Source organism: Sarcophilus harrisii, chromosome 3 (assembly GCF_902635505.1).
Source record: "Sarcophilus harrisii chromosome 3, mSarHar1.11, whole genome shotgun sequence".
Taxonomy (NCBI): Eukaryota; Metazoa; Chordata; class Mammalia; order Dasyuromorphia; family Dasyuridae; genus Sarcophilus; species Sarcophilus harrisii.
In genome coordinates this window covers 545,124,919-545,147,111 of record NC_045428.1, presented here as the reverse complement: position 1 = coordinate 545,147,111, position 22,193 = coordinate 545,124,919, and positions in this window count along the sequence as shown.

Genomic DNA, 22,193 nt, shown 5'->3' with positions numbered 1-22,193 from the left:
TCAAAACCTTATTCCAAAAGGAAACAGTTGCTGGTATGACAACTATCATTTCGTTGGGATGGAGACACCTGGAAGAGCCAGTTTAGGGATAGAAGTCTAAGTTTGAGTCTAAGCTAGTCTTGTGGTATATCTCTCCCCATTTGAGCCTCAGTTTCCTTGTCTATAAAATGAGAGGAGGGGAGGAGGGGAGGGAATGTGTGACACTATCTCCTAAATCTCTTTCTGCTCTAAATCTTATTCTATGACAACTTTGAGCTTTCCCACTTTCCTTAAATGCAACATCCCCGGGAAAATTCCAGGAAACCTTATTCCTTACTTCTTCCATCCAATCTGCACATGTTTAGAGTGTAATTCAGTTACCAAGTAATGGTGTATGTTAGTTACCTATGTGTCTCATCCCCTTACTGGACTGTGAGCTCCCAGATGACAGGGACCTTATACAAATCTCACTCGTTATGACTACCTGCTTACAGCGAGAGCTTGATAAATATTTGTGGGATGTGTGAAGGTATGAAAAAATGAATCTGTGAAAAGGGGAGCAATTGCATTCTTTGCAGAATTGAAAAAAGTGTTTTTTTTAATCTGTTAAATGCTATCAAAATAGGAACTAATGCTAAATACTAAGCCGCCTTCTTTCTCCCTCTCCTTTGCAGCCGACATAGAAATTCTTACTAATTAGAGTATCTTGAGAAGAATTCAGAATGGGGAAGGGATAGGAAGCAAGAGTTGGCTAGACTACACCAGTGACTGACTGATAGCTATGTAAATTTGAGTAGTTTATTTCCCTTCTCTATCTCTGTTTCCTTATCTGTAAAATTAAAGCTTGGAGTAAATGATATGGAAGGTCCTTTTCAGCATTAGTATGTTATGTCCTAATGTTTTTGTTAGTGCTCACATTGTTTATTGTAAAAATGTCTTCTCTACTTCTACCACTGCCATGCTCTAAGTTTCATTTCAGCTCTGACATTTTACATGCTGAGGTTCCTCCCAGCTCCAAAATTCTGTATTCTAAGTTTTTTTTTTTTTTTTTAACATCCTACATTCTAAGGCTTTTGCAGCACTGAAATTCTATGTCATGAAGTCTCTCTTAGCTCTGATGTTCTGTGTTCTAAGGTCTCTCTCAGCTCTGATGTTTTGTGTTGTAAGGTCCTTCTCGGCTCTGATGTTCTTTTTTTCTTTTTAAAAAAAATAGCCTTTTCTGCTTTTTTTTTTTTTTTTTTCAATTTTCAATTTCCTTTATTTGGTTTTTCAAGGGGAGCTTTTTTTTTTTTTAAAAGAAATCTTTTAATTTTCAAAATACATGCAAAGATAGTTTTTAACATTCACTCTTACAAAACCTTATATTCCAATTTTTCTCCTTCCATTTCCCCATCTCCTTACCTAAACAGCAAGCAATCCAATATATGTTAAATACGCTTAATTCTTCCATACATATTTCCACATTTATCATGCTGCACAAGAACAATCAGATCAAAAAGGGAAAAAATGAGAAAGAAAACAGAAAGCAAGCAAACAACAGAAAAGATGACAAAACTGTATTGCGATCCACACTGTTCCCACAGTCCTCTCTCTGAGTGCAGATGGCTCTCTCCATCACAAGACCACTGGAACTGGCCTGAATCACCTCGTTGTTGAAAAGAGCCATGTCCATCAGAGTTGATCGTCACATAATCTTGTTGTTTCTGTGTAAAATGTTCTCTTGAACATTGAAGTTCTCACCTCATTTAGCACCAGTTCGTGTAAGTCTCTCTGAGATCATCCTGCTGATCATTTCTTATAGAACAATAATATTCCATAACACTTGTATACATAATTTATTCAACCATTCTCCAACTGATGGGCATCCACTCAGTTTCCAAATCCTTGCCACTACAAAAAGGGCTGCCACAAACATTTTTGCAAATGTGGGTCCTTTTCCATTTTTATGATCTCTTTGGGATACAGGGGCAATAGAGACACTTCTGGATGAAAGGGTACAAAGGAGCCCTTTGGGCATAGAACTGATGTTCTTTCTATGTTCTATAGTTGTTTCAGCTCTGATGTTCTGTATTCCAAGGTCTCTCCCAGTTCTCACATTCCGTGTCTTTAAAGATCCTTTCAACTCCACCATTCTGGTTTTGTTTTCCACAGCCTTTTTAGCTCCCAGTAGCAATTTATTACCCCAAGAAGAATGAACTTGGAAGACCTTCAAATTTCCTAAGGCCAGCCTCCTCCTTCCACTTCCCTTCTTGATATCTGACAGAGATCCCCCTCTTCTTTTGAATATCCAGGACAGCTACCATATTTCCTATAATTCTCTTGGCTCTGAAGGATGTTATTCCTCTTCCCAATCTCACCCATTAGAATGGTGGAAATAGATGTGGATAAACACTGGAAGAAACATTGACTCAGGATAACAGAGCCTTATTTTGGCCCTATAAATTCAACCAAAGAGAATTTATTTTATCCCAGCTATATACCTTTATGTTTCATGTGTGATGTTAGGCCGTGGGCAATCAGAAACAAAGGTGAAACAAAGTAAACACAGACATATACAAAGTAAATACAAAGTGATTGGAGGAAAAGTTTTGAAAAGGGTCCTTTGATGAAAGTGGCATTTGAGTAGAGCTTTTAAAGAATCAAGGAGTTCCAAGAGGTAAGGGGCAGGAACATTCCAGGAATGTGGGATGGCCTATGTACAGGGGGAAGGCAGTAGTCAGTCTATCAAAAAGGCTTTACTAAGCATCTATTATGGGCTAAGTGCCAGGGATATAATCAGAGGCAAAAGACAGCCCCTGCCCTTCAAGGGGTTTGCAATCTATTGGGGGGGGAGGACAACATGCAAACAAATATATATATGTAATATGTATATTTGTACATATATATATACATATATTTACAGCAAGCTATATAGAGAATAAATATGAAATAATTAACAGAGGAAAGGCATTGATATTAATTTTTAAAATAATAATAGCCTTTTGTTTTTTAATAAATATGCAAAATTAGTTTTCAACATTCATCCTTGCAAAACCTTGTGTTCCAAATTTTTCTCCCTCCCTCCCCTCTCCCCAAGACAGCAAGTAATCAAATATGGGTTAAAATGTGCAATTCTTCTTCTTCTTTTTTGAATTATAACTTTTTATTGACAGAACATATGCATAGGTAGTTTTTTTTACAACATTATCCCTTGCACTCACTTCTGTTCCAACTTTTCCCTTCCTTCTATCCACCCCCTCCCTTAGATGGCGGACGGTCCCATACATGTTAAACATGTTAAAGTACATATTAAACACAATATATTTATACATTTTTATACCATTATCTTCCTGCACAAGAAAAATCAGATTTAAAAAGAAGGTAAAAATAACCTGGGGAGAAAAACAAAAATGCAAGTAAACAATAACAGAAAGAGTATAAATGCTATGTTGTGATCCACACTCATTTCTCAGTGTTCTTTCTCTGGGTATAGCTGATTCTGTTCATTCCTGATCAATTGAAATTGATTTGGATCCTCTCATTGCTGAAGATAGCCACTTTCATCAGAATTGATCATCATATAGTATTGTTGTTGAAGTGTATAATGATCTCCTGATTTTGCTCATTTCACTTAGCATTAGTTCATATAAGTCTCTCTAGACCTCTCTGAAATCATCCTGCTGATCATTTCTTATACAGCAATAATATTCCATAACATTCATATACCACAATTTACTCAGCCATTCTCCAACTGATGGGTATCTGTAGAGAGCCAGAACTCTAGAGAAGAATACTTGAAAAAAAGATGTTAATTCAGGAATTGATAAGACAATGGTTATCTACTTTAGAATGGTTATTAATATTTCTCTAGTTCAGTACATGTACTTAGTACTTAATATAGTTCTACAAGATTGACACCTATTCTACAAGATTCACACCTTCGATGATGTAGTGATGTTATAGTAAATTGTGGTATCTCCATCACAAATCTATTGGAATAATAGGCATTGATATTAAAAGAATTATATTTGGATGGGATAATTGGTTATAATTGGATGGGATTTTAATTGGGACTAATAGGAAGCCAGAGAGGTCAATAGGCGGAATAGAGAAGGGAATATTTTGGGAATGAGAGACAGACAACAAAAATGCCTTCAGTGGAAAGATGGAATGCCCCATTCCTGGGTCATTCATGAGGCCAGTGTCACTGGATGTGGGTATGTGTTGAAGAATAAGGTGTAACAAGACTGGAAAAGTAGGAGGGGGCTAAGTTATAAGGATTTTGAATGCCAGACAAAGCATTTTGTATTTGCTGCTGGAGGTAATAAGGAGCCACTGGAGTTAATTGAGTAAGGGTGTATGTGACATAATCAAAATGTTCTTTAGGAAAATAATTTTGGTGACTGACAAGAGAATAGACTGAAGTGAGGAGAAATCTGGGGCAGGCAGGCCCAATTATTGCAATAAATTAGAGATGAGGTGATGAAAGCTTCCACTAGAGAAATGTCAGTGTCAGAGGAGAGAAGGGGATGTATTGGAGAAATGTTACAAAGCTGAAATAGGCAGACCTGAACAATCGCTTGGATTCAGAGGGAGGGGATTTAGACATAGTGAGGAGTCCAAGATGACTCCTATGTTGTGAACCTGAGGGACTGGGAATATGGCGTTGCCCTCTATAGTCATAGGAGAGTTGGGAGAGGGATGTTTAGGAGGGAAATAAAATTCCATTTTAGACATCCAGTTGGAGATGCCTGAAAGGCAGTTGATGTAAGATAGATCAACAGAGAAGTAGATCAATAGAGAAGTTGAGGGTAAGACTGATGGAGTTGAAAATCACCAGTGTAGAGATGATAATTAAATGTAAGGGAGCCGATGAGATCACCAAGTAGGACAGAGGCAGAAAAAAAGGTCTGAGGTTAGAAGCTGGAATCTATTGGAGGATCTACCACAGAAGATAGGGAAGAAAGTGTAAGAAGATAGTACTGTCCTAAAAACCTAGAGAGAAGAGAGGCTCAAGGAAGAGAAGGAGCAGCAGCAACAACATCAATGGCCTGCAAAGAGGTCAAGGAAAGTGAGGATTGAGAAAAGCCTGATGAGAAAGACAGCATGCAAACAATCATGTACTCACAAGATATAGACAGAACAAATTGGAGATAACCCTCAGAGAAAAAGCACTAGCATTAAGGAGGATTGAAATGGGTGTAACTTAAATTTAGACTTAAAGGCAACCAGGGAAAGCAGAGATGAGGGAGGAGAGCATTTCAGGCCTGGAGGAGAGAGATTTACATGCAAGGACCAACAACAAGGTCAGTCTCACTGAATCACAGAGGATGTGTGTGATGGGAGTTGGTGGGTGGGGGAGAAGTAAGTAGAAGGAGACTTGGAAAGGAGTCAGGTCGTAAAGGGCTTTAAAAGTTAAAAAGGATTTTATTTTTGATCCTGGAAGCACTGGAGTTTATTGAGTAGGAGGGTAACATGGTCAGACTTGTGATTTAGGAAGATCAATTTGACAGCTGAATGGAGAATGAATTAGAGTGTGGAGAGACTTGAGGTGGAGAGAACAACTAACAGGATATTGAAATAGTTTAAGTGTGAGGTGATGAAAGTTCAGACCTGAGTAGTGGTAGTGTCAAAGGAGAGAATGGGATATATAATTGAGCAGCTATGAAAGTAAAAATGGCAGGACTTGGCAAATGATTGGATATTCTGGAGAGAGAGAGACAGACAGACAGATACACACAAAAACAGAAAGGGGAGAGGGTTAAGAATAATTCCTATAGTGATTCAAAGTGATTCCAATAGACCTATGATGAAATGTGTTCACATCCAGAGAGAGAACTATGGAGACTGAATGTGGATCAAAGCATACTATTTTCACCTTTTTGTTGTTGTTATTTATTTGTTTTGTTTTTTTCCTTTCCCATGGTTTTTTTTTTTTTTTTTTTTTTTTTTTTTTTTTTTTTTTTTTTTTTTTTTTTTTAGTGCAGCTTGATGAATATGATAACAGGTTTAGAAGAATTGTTTGCTGTCTTGGGGGAAAGGGAGAAGAGGGAGAAAAATGTGGAACAAAAAGTTTTGCAAAGGTGAATTCTGAAAACTATTTTTTTCGTGTATTGGAAAAATAAAATACTATTTAAAAAAATATCACCTAAATTGAGAACCTAGGAGGATAAGTGCTTTAACAGCAAGAAGGAACTTAAAAGAGGAGGTTTTAGAAAAAGCTAATAAATTCAGTATGAAACATGTTGAGTTAAAAATATCTACAAGATATCCAGTTCAAACTGTCCAATAAACAGTCAGAGACTGTTGTTTTTGGTCCTTCACAGTTGGAGATTAGAAACTGGAGATTAGGAAAGAGGTTAGGGCTAGATAAATAGATATGAGAATCATCAGCTTAGAGATGATAATTGAATCATGGGAACTGATGAGGTTACCAAGAGAAATAGTACAGAAGCAGATGAGAAGAAGGTCCAGGACTATGGACATAACCTGAAGAAAGATCCAGTAAAATGGATTGAAGAATCAGACCGAAGAATCAGAATTAGGAAGAGGGCCAGGAGTGAGCAGTGTTGCCAAAACCTAGAGAGATTAGAGTAACAAAGAGAAAAGAGTGACCAATAGTTCAAAGGGAGCAGAGTTCCGGAAGAGTGAGGATTAAGAAAGGGCCATTAGAGAATAGTAATTAAGAGACCAGTGATAACTTTGGAAAGAGAAGTTTCAGGTGAATGATGAGATCAGAACCCAGGCAGAGGATCTCACTTAGACGTAAGACAGTGAAAGTATTCATTAGGCAAACCTTTAAATGACAGGGGAGTTTTTAATTTATCTCAGAGGCAAGGGGAATCACTTTTTGGAGCAGGAAGAACTTCTTGAGCAAGAACGTATGACTTGATTATACCTGTGCTGTAGAAATATCAATTTGAAAACTGTGAAAGCTGGATTGGAAAAACAGGGGAACCAATTAGGAAGCTATTGCAATAATCTAGGCTAGAGTTGAATAGAACCTGACCGGATATGGTTACAGTATGGGTAGAAATAAAGCTGCCAAAAATGTTGAAAATCAATAAGGTCTAGCAACTGACTAGCCATATTAGGGGGTGGGGAGGAGAGAGAGGAAGGAGTTGAGGATGAAGAAAGTTGTAAATCTGGATGATTTAGAAGGATGGTGGTGCCCTCAACAAAAATGGAGGAGGGGGTTCATTTAGGGGAAAAGACAATAGGTTTGTTTTTTGGATGTGTTGAAAATAAGATACCCATGGGATACCCAGATGGAGATATTCATGAGGCAATTAGAGAGAGGGAATTGTAGACCAGGGAAGACTGGTTTGGAAGTCATCTGCATAGAGATGCTAGTTGGATTGATAGAAACTAGCGAGCTTCTCCAAAAAGGAGCATAGAATAAGAATAGTGAAGATCCCAATCCCTGGTGCCTTGAGGAACCACTTGGATGGCAGAAGGAGCTAGGTATGGAGTTGTTAGGAATCCATTGGTGTATCTACAGCTTCACTGAAAATCCTAGCATCTCAGGACTTCCTTAGGAGAAAGGACCACTCATCCCCAGAGGATTGACTTGCAAACAGTGAAGACATTCGTCTTCTACAAGATTTCAGTCAGGTGGATATTCTCAGCCTTTGCTTGAACCCTTCCAATATCAAGGAGCTGGCCATCTCAGAACTCAAACCATTCCATTGTTAGAATAACAGGATTTTCACCAAGCCATTTATTATGTGTTCACTATGTGCCAGCTATTGGATAGGATACATGTAGGTATGCATACATACACATTCACATGTATATATAAAGTGTAGGTGTATTATATCTATGTAGATATACATACATTTATATTTATCTTGTTGCATATTTGTTTTTATGTTCTTTTCATCAGATTGTGAGATCTTTGAGACAAGACCTCTCTCCCTCTCTTTCTCTTTGTCTCTTTCTCTTTCTCTCTGTGTCTATCTTTCTGTCTTTGTCTCTGTGTCTGTCTGTCTCTCCCCACACACACACACACACAATTTTTTTCTTGATTGGATTAAAAAAAAAAGTCATTCTTTTCCTCATTTCTTTTTTACCTAGCTTTAATCACTGAATGGGTGTTGTCTCAGTCAAAAGGCCAAGATCTCCCATTACATCCAGGGCCATCACCAGTTGTCCTGATTTATATCTGGCCACTGCACGCAGATGACTCTGGAGGAGAAAGTGAGGCCAGTAACCTTGCACAGCCCTCCTCACTTAAATCCAATACACTTGCTTCTCATGGTATTATCTTCCTGTTGTCATATCTGTCTTTGAGAATGAAGGACAGTAACACATATATAATATATTATACATATTATTATATATACACACACATACCTATACCTATATCTATATACATACCATATCATGCTGAATCCCTTGTTTGTTTTTTAAAAGCTTTTTATTTTCAAAACATATGCATGGATAATTTTTTAACATTGACCCTTGCATAGCTTTGTGTTTCAGATTTTTCCCTCCTCCCCATCTCCTCCCCTAGATGGCAAGCAATTCAATATATCTTAAACATGTTACAATATATGCTAAATTCAATATGTATAAACATATTTATACAATTATTTTGCTGCACAAAAAAAAATCAGATAAAAAAGGAAAGTAAATGAGTAAGAAAACAAAATTCAAGCAAACAACAAAAAGAGTGAGAATGTTATGTTGTGATCTACATTCAGTTCCCACAGTCCTTCCTCTCTCTGGGTGTAGATGCTCTCTTCATCACAAGATCATTGGAACTGGCATCAATCATCTCATTGTTGATATACATATGTATATATAAGTGTATATTTATTGAAGAGAGCCACATCCATCATAATTAATCATCCTATAATTTTGCTGTTGCCGAATAAAATGATCTCCTGGTTCTGCTCATTTCACTCAGCATCAGTTCAAGTAAATCTCTCCAGGCCTCTCTGAAATCATCCTGCTGGTCATTTCTTACAGAACAATAATATCCCATAGCATTCATATACCATATTTTATTCAGCCATTCTCCAATTATGGGCATCCACTCAGTTTTCAGTTTCTTGCCACTAGAAAAAGGGCTGCCACAAACATTTTGGCACAGGTTGGCTCCCTTGTTTGTGAAGCTGAAATAAGAGAAGATATGGAAAGTATTCTGTAAGCTTTAAAGAACTACATGAGTATCAGGCATTGTCATTGATTTGTTTTGTTGATAATGAAGGAAGCTAAGTAACACACTGGAGACTGCTGAACCTGACCTGAAATCAGGAAGTTCAAACCCAGCCTCAGACACTTACTAGGTATGTGACCTTGAGCAAGATATTTAATCTCTAGCTGCCTCAATTTCCTCATTTATAAATTGGGGATAATAAAAAACACCTACCTCCCAGAGCTGTTGTGAGAATAAAGTGAGATAATCTTTGTAAAGCACTTTGCACACCAGAAATGCTAGCCATTATTAATGTGAAAACCACATACCCACACTCCCTCCTCGGAGAAGGCTATAAGAAGCCATGCACAGCCCCTCCACAGCTAACCTCCCGGAAACGTAACCGCACTCTCAGAAAATTGCTCCCAGAAGGCGAGCAATCAGTGAGATAGGGCAACGTGGTTTCATATTCAGTTAGACAAAGCAAGTAGGCTCTAATGCAACTGCATCAATAGGCCAGTTGAAGCTAACCAGGGAGACTGGGGGAATTCCTTTGATCTCACTGGCTGCTCTCATGGTTATTCATCATTTAGACCAGCCTATCATCCACGTGCATAAATTCCAAAAGAGGCTTCATCACCTAATCTGCATAATTTTCTTCAATTGGACCAAGAGCCTATAGGAGCACAACCCCGCTTTAGCTAAATTGTGTGTGTTCACATTTCACCCACCATCCAGACAGACAGACACCAGGACCTGTTCAGTTCAGGTACTTTGTCATGGGACACGTACCTTGCTGCTACTCATTCCCTCCCCTTCCCCCTTGCTTTAGAAATAATAATAAAATCTATACTCCCATTGCTACTAGAGATGCCATGACAATCAACTACCTGATTCCTCCTCCTCACAATCCCAGTAAGCACGAGCCCCTGGACCAAAGCTCCTTTCCCTTGCCACCACATCTTTTTTATGTTATATCTCCTTATTAGAATATAAATTTTGTGAACAGAGAGATTATAAATCACTTTGGCATATAGTAGGTGCTTAATAAAAGCTGATTGGATGATCTATTGTCTCCCTTCCCCTACCCTTGCCCAGGACAGCATGAATTGAATGCATCTTTGACATTTCCTCTGTTTTATCCTTTCACTCATTCAATAACTATTTGAGGAACACCTACTATGCACAAAGGTTCTTGTTGGAATCCTAGTGTCAATTCAACTTGAAACAAGGTAAAAACTCAAGGGAGATGTCAGAATCCTGGTGTTAACTCAATGGAATTGATACAATGCTTATTGGTTCACATCTTAGAATCCTTACAAGGTGATAAGTCGCTAATACTGATAGACAATAATGCTTGTGTTCACACCTTTAGAGAGCTCATATAAGCAAGAAGTATTTAAGTACTCATTGGAGTTCACAGGTTTGGGATTTCATGGTTTCATACGAGATGGGGAGAAGTCAACCTGTGGGAGATCATATATAAAGAAGCTCTTAGCTTCGGGTGACTCTTTGGAACATTGAGGTACTGGCTGGAGGCTGAAGAAAGCAGAGGCAGAAGTAAGGGACAATCTGCAAGAACTCTTGGAACCAAACGGAGAGATAGGCCTCTGAGCTAACCGGGCCCAAGGAAAGAGTTAAGAAATAAAGATCTGAACTTTTATCACCTGGCTGCTTTTGGAGTAATTATTACTTTTAACTGAAATGAAGGCTGCCTCCAGAAAACTTCCCCAAGAAACCTGCTCCCAGAGAAAACCATTATTATATTTTAAAGAAGAAAAACACCACAGGTTCTCTAGATGAAAATTCATGCCACAGAATAAGAATCAGTGTTTGTGTGCCCCTAGGGAGTCCACAGCTCAGAAGGAAGACATGGAAAGGAATACACTGGATGATCCTGAGCCAGGAAAGAACGTAAGAGAAACAGGAACCAAGGGGAAGTTAGTGCAATGGATAGAGTACTGGTCTGAAATTAGGAGGACCTGAGTTCAAATTTGACCTCAGACACTTAACACTTTTTAGCTGTGTGACCCTAGGCAAGTCACATAACTCCAATTGCCTCAAAAAAAAGTTAGAAAAATGACAAAGACCGAACTATACTTTTCCCCATCTCAGCCATTTGGCTAATCATTACTGGCATTTGCTTGCTTTGAAGTTTTCCAAGACACCTTTTTTGTGGGTCTCCTAACCCAGAGAGGCTAATACTGCAAATATTTTTAGCCCATTTTAAAGATGAGCAACCTGAGACCCAGAAAGGTTTGATCCCTTGCCCAGGATCACAAGTGAGTTATTAATCTTCCATATAACAATATGTATATATATATATATGTATCTTTCCCTATTAGAATATGAGCTCTTTGTATTTTCAGTACTTTGCTTGGTGCCTGGTACATGTTATTGCTGTTACTGTTCAGTCATCTTCAGTTGAGTCTGACTCTTTGTGAGCCCATTTGGGGTTTTCTTGGCAAAGACACTAGAGTCGTTTGCCATTTTCTTCTCCAGTGTCCCCATTTTACAGATGACTAACTCAGGCAAATGAGGGTCAAGGGACTTGACCAGGGTCATATATAGCTAGTAAGTGTGTGAAGCTGGATTTGAACTCAGATTTTCTTAATTCCAGACCCAATGATCTAACCATTGTTCCACCTAGCTGTCCTAACCTGGCCCACAGCAATCCCTACATAAATACTTGTTTGATACAATTAAAAAGTGGTAGAAGCAACACCAGAACTCAGTTTCACCTGTCACTTTAGCCACTGTACCATCCTCCTCTCCAAATATGTTTTTCCTTTTTTTTTGAGCCCCAAACTGTCTTCCCATAATGTCTGCTCATTGTTTCTAATTCTGCCATCTAGAACTAAACAGAAAAACAATTTTTTTTTTGGTCACAACAGCCCTTAAGATACATAAGGACACCAGCCTTTCCCTACTAAGCCTTCTCTTTTCTAAGGCTAAACCTGCTCTGATCCTTCAGGCTCTATCCTCAAATGGCATGGTCACCAGTCCCCTCCCAGTCTTGGTCACCCTCCTCAGAACTCTAGCTCTGGCTTGTCAGTGACCCTGGACACATTATTCCAGATAGGGCCTGACCAGAAGGAAACACAATAGGCCTATTATTCCGTGGGGTCTGGACAGTAGGCTTTTCATGAATGCTACTCAAGGTTCACTGAGCTGTTTTGGCTGCTGGGGTCACACTGTTGGCTCAGAGTGCTTTTGTGGTCTTTAACTGCACCCCCTTATTCCCATGCACTGCTGGCCAGCATTATTATCTCTATCCCCACCCCTCGATAGCCCTCCCCCAGTTCTGAACCGCACAGGTTCGTCTAAAGCTAGGCTCAGAAGGAATACAACTGTGGCTTGGGGGAGGAGAGGAGTCCTCTGGACAGAATTCAGAAAATAACAGGAGGGAGGAGCGAGGCCTGAGGCAACATTACCCACAACTCGGAACTAAAGCCTGATTATAATAACAAACCGCTAAAAATAAAATAAAACAAAATAAAAAATAAAGCAAAGGAGAAAGAATCTGGTATATCATAGATATAGCAGAGATAACTGTAATGCTGTAATGTGAAAGAAGATCTGGGTTCAAATTCAGAGAAAGGTAGTGAGGTTAAAAAAACTCACCATCCCAACAAACCCATCCATAATGTCCAGTGGTCAGAAACCCCTAAAGAGTTTTGGAAAGAACTCAAATAATCAAAAATCAAAGAAAGATAAAGAAAAAAATGAAAGCCATCCAAGATAGCTAGCGGTCACAAGACCCAAAAGAGTTTGGGAGAGAACAGAACTCAGATAAGAATCAAAAATCAAAGAGAGATCAAGGGAAAAAATGAAAGCAATCCAAGAAAATTATGAAAAGAAAATTAACTAACTGAACATAAGCAGGTATCCTAGGCTAGAAGATTTCAGGGATGGGCCAGGTGACAGATTCATATCTGTCATTAGAACTGAGTTCAGTGGTGCTTATTACCACAAGGTTGACTGCCCAAAGAGGTTTTTTTCAACCACAGCAACTCTTTTTTTATTATTATTATTATAATGGCTTTTTATTTACAAAACAACATGGGTAATTTTTCAACATTGACCCTTGCAAAGCCTTCTGTTCCAAATTATCCCTTCTTTCTCTCCACTCCCTCCCCTACATGACAGGTAGACCAATACATGTTAAATATGTTAAAGTATATGTTAAATCCAATATATGTATACATATTTATACAGTTATCTTGCTGCACAAGAAAAATCGGATTAAGAAGGAAAAAACCTGAGAAAGAAAGCAAAAATGCAAGCAAACAATAACAGAAAGAGTGGAAATGCTATGTTGCAAGCACAGCGACTCTTGAACACCCATATAGAGAGGACAAGAGGGTCTCTGGCTTAGGGTTAAGTAAGGTAAGCTAGGTGACCTAGTACTCAACTTCTTTTTTTTTTTTTTAATTAAAGCTTTTTATTATCAAAATATGTACATGGATAATTTTCTTTTTTCTTTTTTTAATAGCTTTTTATTTACAAGTCATATGCATGGGTAATTTCACAGCGTTAACAATTGCCAAACCTTTTGTTCCAATTTTTCCTCTCATTTCCCCAACTCCCTCACTTAGATGGCAGGATGACCAATACATGTTAAATATGTTAAAGTATAAATTAAATACGAAATAAGTATACATGTCCAAACTGTTATTCTGCTGTACAAAAAGAATCAGACTCTGAAACAGTGTACAATTAGCCTGTGAAGGAAATCAAAAATGCAGGCAGGCAAAAATATAGGGATTGGGAATTCTATGTAATGGTTCTTAGTCATCTCCCAGAGTTCTTTCGCTGGGTGTAGCTGGTTCAATTCATTACTTTTCTATTGGAACTAATTTGGTTGATCTCATTGCTGAAGATGGCCAGGTCCATCAGAATTGATCATCATATATTATTGTTGTTGAAGTATATAATGATCTCCTGTCCTTTCACATAGCATCAGTTCGTGTAAGTCTCTCTAGGCCTTTCTGAAATCATCCTGCTGGTCATTTCTTACCAAATAATATTCCATAACATTCATGTACCACAATTTATTCAGCCATTCCCCAATTGATGGGCATCTACTCAGTTTCCAGTTTCTAGCCACTACAAAGAGACCTGCCACAAACATTCTTGCACATACAGGTCCCTTTCCCTCCTTTAATATCTCTTTGAGATACAAGCCCAGTAGTAACACTGCTGGATCAAAGGGTATGCACAGTTTGATAACTTTTTGAGCATAGTTCCAAATGACTCTCCAGAATGGTTGGATGTATTCACAATTCCACCAACAATGTATTAGTGTCCCTGTTTCCCCACATCCTCTCCAACATTCCTTGTTATCTTTCCCTGTCATTCTAGCCAGTCTTGGAGCATCTTTTCATATGGCTAGAAATAGTTTCAATTTCTTCATCTGAGAATTGTCTGTTCATATCCTTTGACCATTTATCAATTGGAGAATGGCTTGATTTCTTATAAATTAGAGTCAATTCTCTATATATTTGGAAATGAGGCCTTTATCAGAACTTTTGACTATAAAAATGTTTTCCCAGTTTATTGCTTCCTTTCTAATCTTGTCTGCATTAGTTTTGTTTGTACAAAAACGTTTCAATTTGATATAACCAAAATTTTATATTTTGTGATCAGTAATGATCTCTAGTTCTTCTTTGGTCATAAATTCCTTCCTCTTCCACAGGTCTGAAAAGTAAACTATATATGGATAATTTTCAACATTCACCCTTGCAAAACATTGGGTCCCAATTTTTTTCTTCCTTCCTTTCCCCTTCCCCCTCCCCTAGATGATGAATAATCCAATGTATGTTAAAAATGTGCATTTTTCCTATACATCTTTCCACAATTATCATTCTGTACAAGAAAAATCAGATCAAAAAGGAAATAAATGAGAAAAAAAATGCAAGCAACTATCAAAAAAAGGTGAAAATAGTATGTTGTGATCTACACTTCGTTCCCACAATCCTCTCTCTGAGTTCAGATAGCTCTCTCTCTCTCTTTTTATTTAATAGCCTTTTATTTACAGGTTATATGTATGGGTAACTTTACAGCATTGACAGTTGCCAAACCTCTTGTTCCAATTTTTCCCCTTTTTCCCCTCACCCCTCCCCCAGATGGCAGGATGACCAGTAGATGTTAAATATATTAAAATATAAATTAGATACACAATAAGTATATATGACCAAACCTTTATTTTGCTGTACAAAAAGAATCAGACTCTGAAATATTGTACAATTAGCCTGTGAAGGAAATCAAAAATGCAGGTGGGCATAAATATAGGGATTGGGAATTCAATGTAATGGTTTTTAGTCATCTCCCAGAGTTCTTTCGCTGGGCGTAGCTGGTTCAGTTCATTACTGCTCCATTGGAAATGATTTGGTTGATCTCATTGCTGAGGATGGCCAGGTCCGTCAGAACTGGTCATCATACAGTATTGTTGTTGAAGTATAGAATGATCTCTTGGCCCTGCTGGCTTCACTCAGTATCAGTTCGTGTAAGTTTCTCCAGGCCTTTCTGAAATCAAATAGCTCTCTTCATCACATGATCATTGGAACTGGCCTGAATCATTTCACTGTTAAAAAGAGGCACATTTCTCAGAATTGATCATCATATAATCTTGATGTTGCTGTGTATAATGATCTCCTGGTTCTGCTCATTTCACTCAACATCAGTTCATGTAAGTCTCTCCAGGCTTCTCTGAAATCGTCCTGCTGGTCGTTTCTTACAGAACAATAATATTTCATTACATTCATATACCATAACTGAAGGGCATCCATTCATTTTCTAGTTTCTTGCCACTACAAAAAGGGCTGCCACAAACATTTTTGCAATGTGGGTTCTTCTATGATCTCTCATAATCTCATGATCTCTACAAGTCCAGTAGAAACACTGCTAATTCAAAGGGTATGCACAGTTTGATAGACCTTTGGGTATAGTTCCAAGTTGTTCTCCAGAATGGTTGAATCAGTTCACAACTCCACCAGCAATGTATTAGTGTCCCACTTTTCCCACATCCCTTCCAACATTCATCCTTACCTTTTCCTGTCATCTTAGCCAACCTGAGGTAGTGGTACCTCAGAGTTGTCTTAATCTTCATTTCTCTCTTTAACAGTGATTTAGAGCACCTTTTCATATGACTAAAATGGTTTTAATTTCTTCATCTAAAATTGTCTGCTTATATCCTTTGATCATTAATCAATTGGAGAATGGCTTTAATTCTTATAAATTTAAGTCAATGTATTCAGTTTCTTAAACTGTGCTTCATGATCTCATGTGGGGTCTCATAAATGAATGTGAGGGTGGCAAAATTATCATTTATTATTAGTAAATGTTTGATTTGTATACTTGTTTTATGTACCTATAAAACCGAGGTCACAAAAATATCTCGAGCAAAAAGGGATTGCAGGTAGAAAAAATATAAGAAACCTTGGAGTAGATAGAGTGATTGGCCTGAATCAGAAAGATATTTAAAACATCCAATTGGATATAGGATATAGGATATAGGAAACTGGGATTTGAGGTCAAGGAAAAAGTCATCTCTATAAAGATGAAAAATCACTTAGGCATTCTCATCTAGCCATATCTCTCTTTTCCAGAAGGATCAGTCATGAGCAGTGATGTGCTAGTAAATATTTAAAAATCAGCTCTCAGGGGAAGGAAGGGAGGTGTATGACCAACACACATTTGTTTAAACTGTATTACCTAACATATATCCCCTATTAATTTCTTAAGTCTAGACAATCAACAAAACAATAAATTGTAGTTTGCTGATTTTCATTGTGCAAATACTCATTACTGAACATTTAACAATCAGCTATTGAGTCAATTAGAACTGACTTCAGCACATTCCTGAGAGACTTCATCAAATAACACAGTTCCACCTGTGTCAAATAAGACATTATTCATAATCCTCCAGCATTTTTAATCCTGAGAATTGTTTTTTCTGAGAAAAGAAAAGTGGGAGAGTCACAGCATCTGTGAACTGGGAGGAATGCCGAAGTCAGTTGGTTCAACTTTGACCTCAACAGAAACCCCATCATAATATCCCTCACACATGGGCATCCCCTTGAAGAACTACTGTGATGGAAAACTACTCTTTATTTGCCTATGCCTCTTTTGGAAAGTTCTGATTGCTTGAAAGTTTCCATACATAAGATTTAGATCTGCCTTTTTTGATTATAAGATTTACAGTTGGAAGAGCCTTAGAAATTATCTAATCCAGGAATTCTCAAAAGGTATGTTTCACCTGTGTATCCCAAATTGTCTGACACTGACACTTGTAACCCAATGAGTAGGTACAAGTATCTATTCCAACTTTTCCTTAGGATACTATGATTCCTCATAGCAAAAATAATTTTGTACTTTTGTCGGTTATATAAAATCTTTCCCAAAGTTCTTTCAGATTCATTTTGCAGGATGGATCACACACTACTCCCCTACACACTCTATCATCTAACCAAATTGGCTTACTTAAGTTCAATAAGAAAGAACTGAACAGCAATTTAGTTTCTAAGACTTTGAAGTCCTGATTTTTCAAGACTTTAGAGCCTTGAGTCATAGACCCACAAAGTCCCCAAGTCCCCAGGATTTGAGAACATCCATTTTTAGACTTAGAAGATGTCTGAGAACATAGGATGTGTGAGAACATGAAATATGAAATATCAGAACTTAGAACTTAGAATTTAGAATGTTAGTACTGGAAGGCACCTTAGAACCCACAATGTTTGAGCTGAAAAAATCTTAGAAAACATTATGTTCAAACTCATTTTTTTTTTTTTTTTTTTGCAGTCAAGGAAACTGGTAGAGAAACTCAGACAAACAGAAATGTTTGTCTTGTAAACCAGTCTGACCTTTAACTTTTATCACCATATCTAGCTTCCATTGTCCCAAAACTCTCAGTTACCTGTGATCACCACTGATAAACTAACATAGACAGCAGTTCTTTATTATCACTATTGCTTCCTTCAGTGGAAACCAGATCTTAGAGAAGCGAGATATCCCTGGACCCCTGGAGATATCCCTGCTTCTTGGAGCAACTTTTTAAAAAAATTCAGTAGTATTTCATTTTTGTAATTACATGTAAAGATAGTTTTCAACACTCATTTTTGTAAGATTTTGTGTTTCTTGGAGCAATACTTGATCCAATTTTATCTTTCTCATTCTAAGAAATCCCAAGGTAAATCAGTGAGGATGAGGGTGAGGAATTAGGGCTACCCAACCCAAAGCTGGATTTGTGAATGAGAGAATGAATGAAACATTTAAATGCTTCCTATGTTCCCGGCACCAAGGATACATAGTGTACATGGATACACTAGTGGCTACATATGCAAAGTAACACAATTTCTAACCTCTAGAAGTTTACATTATGGTGAGGGAAGGGGAACAACACTTAAAAGACATAAAAATGGACTGCACTATGCTCAGGGGCCTGGTGTGGACATGTCTAGAATGTAAGACATGGCTGAGAAGTGACCCAAGTGCCTGGTTCTGGGCACTAGGAGAAGGCTAATTTATCAAAACCCAGTGTCCCTGAGCAGAGTCCAAGGTTTAGGTGTGTGGGGGGAGGACTAAGGAGCATAACAAGGTTGGTGGTAGGGTGTGTACATGGGCAAGAAGTATTAAAGAGAGGTAGCCTTTTGCCTCCATTTCTCTGGCACGCCTTTGATCTCTTATATATACACATATAAATCCTTGTCTGAAGGAGATCTAGCCTTAGGTCTTACTCAGTTATGTCCTTTAGGCCCCTTTAGATCCCTTTAGATCAGTGCAACCAGATACCTACAGGGAATTCTGCCTTGGAAGGCTGTGAATCAATCAACTGCTCAAAAAGCATTTATTAAACACATACAACTGTTAGGAATTGGAGATAGTGATTTAAAGGTGAATTTGAGCTATCTCAGTATTTAAATAGTTATATATATCTGTGATCCCATCAGTTTAGAAATTGTCTTCAATGAGATAGGATATACAGATCACAGCCCCACCATGCCTGCCCATTCTGTGTGAAGCTTATCTATCTCCTCCGGTCAGATTGCCACAGAATCCATCCAAAGTGCTCCAGGTTTTCCTCATTTTGCCTGGCCATCTTGAAGGTATCAATGGAATGTTCTAACTTTTCGCCAACCAACTCTCACCCTGACTGAGAAATGTAAGTCTATAAAAAATAAATTCAAGGTAATTGGTGATGTAGAGAATCCAGAAAGGTTTCATGTAGACAATGACACCTGGCTGAGTTTTGAATGGAAAGAAGGATTCCAAGAAGTGGAAGTGAGAAGGCAGTGGATTCCTAGCTTGAGAGAGATTCAGTCCAAAGACTTGGAGAGAGAAGTTCATGGAAGATGGTACAGCAAAAAGGCCAGTCTGGCTGGACACCCCTGAGGTCCTCATCAGGATTTAGGCTAAGCTTGGACACCATCCTGAGAGCAGGGACTGTCTTGTTTTAGCAGATCATAGAGGATCAGAGAAGCTGGAAAGGAAGGTTATTTATTGCAAGCCCCAATTTAAAAATTGAGGAAACTGAGACAGAAATAACAGAGCTGGTATTTAAATCTGAAACTCCTGACTCCAAATCCAGGTTTTTTCCATGTCAACATTTTACCTCCCACAGGCTGAGCACAAGACCTTGATCAGAGAAGAAAGTTGTGATATAGAGGGAAAAGCCTTGGACAAGAAGTTCAGGAGACCTGAGATCAAGCCCACACTTTGCCATCTGCACAGCCTTGGTTGGGCAAGTCCCATCTCCTCTCTTCATGAGCTTCACTTTTATCATTTGTTTAAAAAAAAGAAAGAAAAAAATGAAAAGAAAAGGGGGGGGGGAATGTTGGAGTTTGGACCAAATGATTCTCAAGGTCCTTCCAGCTCTAAAAACCATATGATCTCTATCTCCTTTGAGGCTCTCAGCAACTCTCTAAAATCTGTTGTACAAGTAGGATTTTTGAAGGGGAAGGGTCCAGTTATCCCAATTGTCCAATGTTACAGATAGAGAAATTAAGGTTTAATGGGAAAGGGGGCTACCTGGAGACTCCATAGCCAGCAAATAGCAGACTTGGGGTTTGAGCTCAGGCTCTCTGAGTCTAATTTTAGTCTTCTTTACCTTGTCCTTAAGGAATGAATAAGTAAATAAATGAATTTTACTTGGAGGTGACCTAAAATTTAAAAGTTGGAGATAGGAGATTTCAGAGCCTGAGAAAGGGCAAAGGAAGCAAGCAAGATGATTTAAATGGGAAGAGAGAAGAGATAGGCTTCTTCCCACCTTCAAGACATAAACAAAAAGCTTAGGGAAGGGAGAAATTGAGGGGCCAGAGGAGAGATCTCTCCTTCCTTTCTTCTCTGCTCTCCTACATAGATTGCATCAAGGATCTGAGCTGAACCCTTTGGAATATTTAGACATTGTCTGGTAGCTTTGTCTTCAGGACTGAGCTGGGAAAGAGTCTGACCCATTCTAACTTCTTCACTTTCCTGCTAAATGGCCTGCCCTAAGCTAGAGCTAATTTGTCTAAAGGCTGGAGCCAAGGATAAACTGGGCCAGCTGGCCATGGTGCTTGGAGATGGTGACTTCTCATCTCCCAGCAGGGATTTATCTGAACTGCCTTTCCTTCAGCCCCCCCCCCCACCCATTCCAGGAAATCTGTCTTGAAATTCTCTAAACTTGCATCTGAGATGGTCGGGGTATAGAAGTCCCTGGAGGCTGGTCTAGAGGGCAGTGAGGGCTGGATCAGCTTTTGCAGGTTTTGTCCAAGGGTACGTGAAAGCCATCTTCTATGGATTACCTGCTGAGCCTCCTAGAAGGGTCTGAGAGAACTGGGCCTGACTTGGCCAAACATCTCCCAGTCACCTTTGTATCTACTCCTAAGAAGGGTCTTTTTGGACCCTTGAGCTTCTCAGGGGGGATGTTTGTAACCTGAAGGGTTCTCTAGCCCAGGATTTCCTAACCTCCAGACCGGAACCATGGAGGACCCTCAGGAGGCAGCACTTTCCATGTAAGGGCTCTTCTGGGTCACTTATTAATGACCACCTCTCCTATCAGTCCCTTCTTTTTCCACTTCAATCTCCTTTTCTCCAGACGTTTCCACCTCCTCCCTCTTTTTTCATGACCTTCAATCTCCATCTTCTCTCTTTTCCCCTTCTTTTCCTCTCCCTCCAATTCAACTAACATTTTTTAAGTAACTAGAGCATAGTCAATCAAAAAGCATTTATTAAGTATCTACTGTGTGTCAGATACTGAGAACTATATGGTAGAAAGGCCATTGGTTTTGGAAACAGAAGACCTAGATTTAAATATGATTTCACAATTTATCGGTGACTCTGGGAAAAAGACATTTAACATTTCTGAGTCTCTCTTTTCTTGCTTGTAAATTGGGGCAACTATACCCAAAGTGCTATAAAACTGTGGATATCCTTTGATCTAGCTAGGAATATCACTCCTGGGCCTCTATCCCAAAGAGATTATAAAAAAAGAAAAGGAACATGGGCTAAAATGTTTGTAGTAGCTCTTTTTGTGGTGACAAGGAATTGGAAATTAAGTGGATGCCCATTAATTGGGAAGTGACTGAATAAGTTATGGTATAGGAATGTAATGGAATATTATTGTTCTGTAAGAAACACTACTATTGAGGGAGTAAAAAGAATTTTAGTCCAATGGAATCTTGATTATTCTTTATTTAAATCTTTGATTGTTCCCTAAATTTAGAGTGTAGATCACACTATACCTGATTTTTCTCTCTTTTTTGCACAAAGATGGAGTCATCATTCTCTCATTCTCCTTTCAGGGTTCCAATCACTCTCCCTACCACCCTCCTCCATCCCAGTATTCTAATCACTTCCTCCATCTCCCATCTCCATTCCACTATCTATTCACTTCTATAGCGACAATCCATTGAATTTTGTTGGTGAGAATCACACCCAGAATAAAATTTTCTTTTGCTAAATTCTCCACGTTTATTTATTTATTTTTACTAGACCTGTGATTTCATTTGTCTTTGGGAGATTCCAGTGAGGAACACCCTTGCCTATGCTAATTAGCACCTTTTCTTGAAGCTTGTGATCTTAGATGGAGAACTTAGATGTCTTATACAGAGTC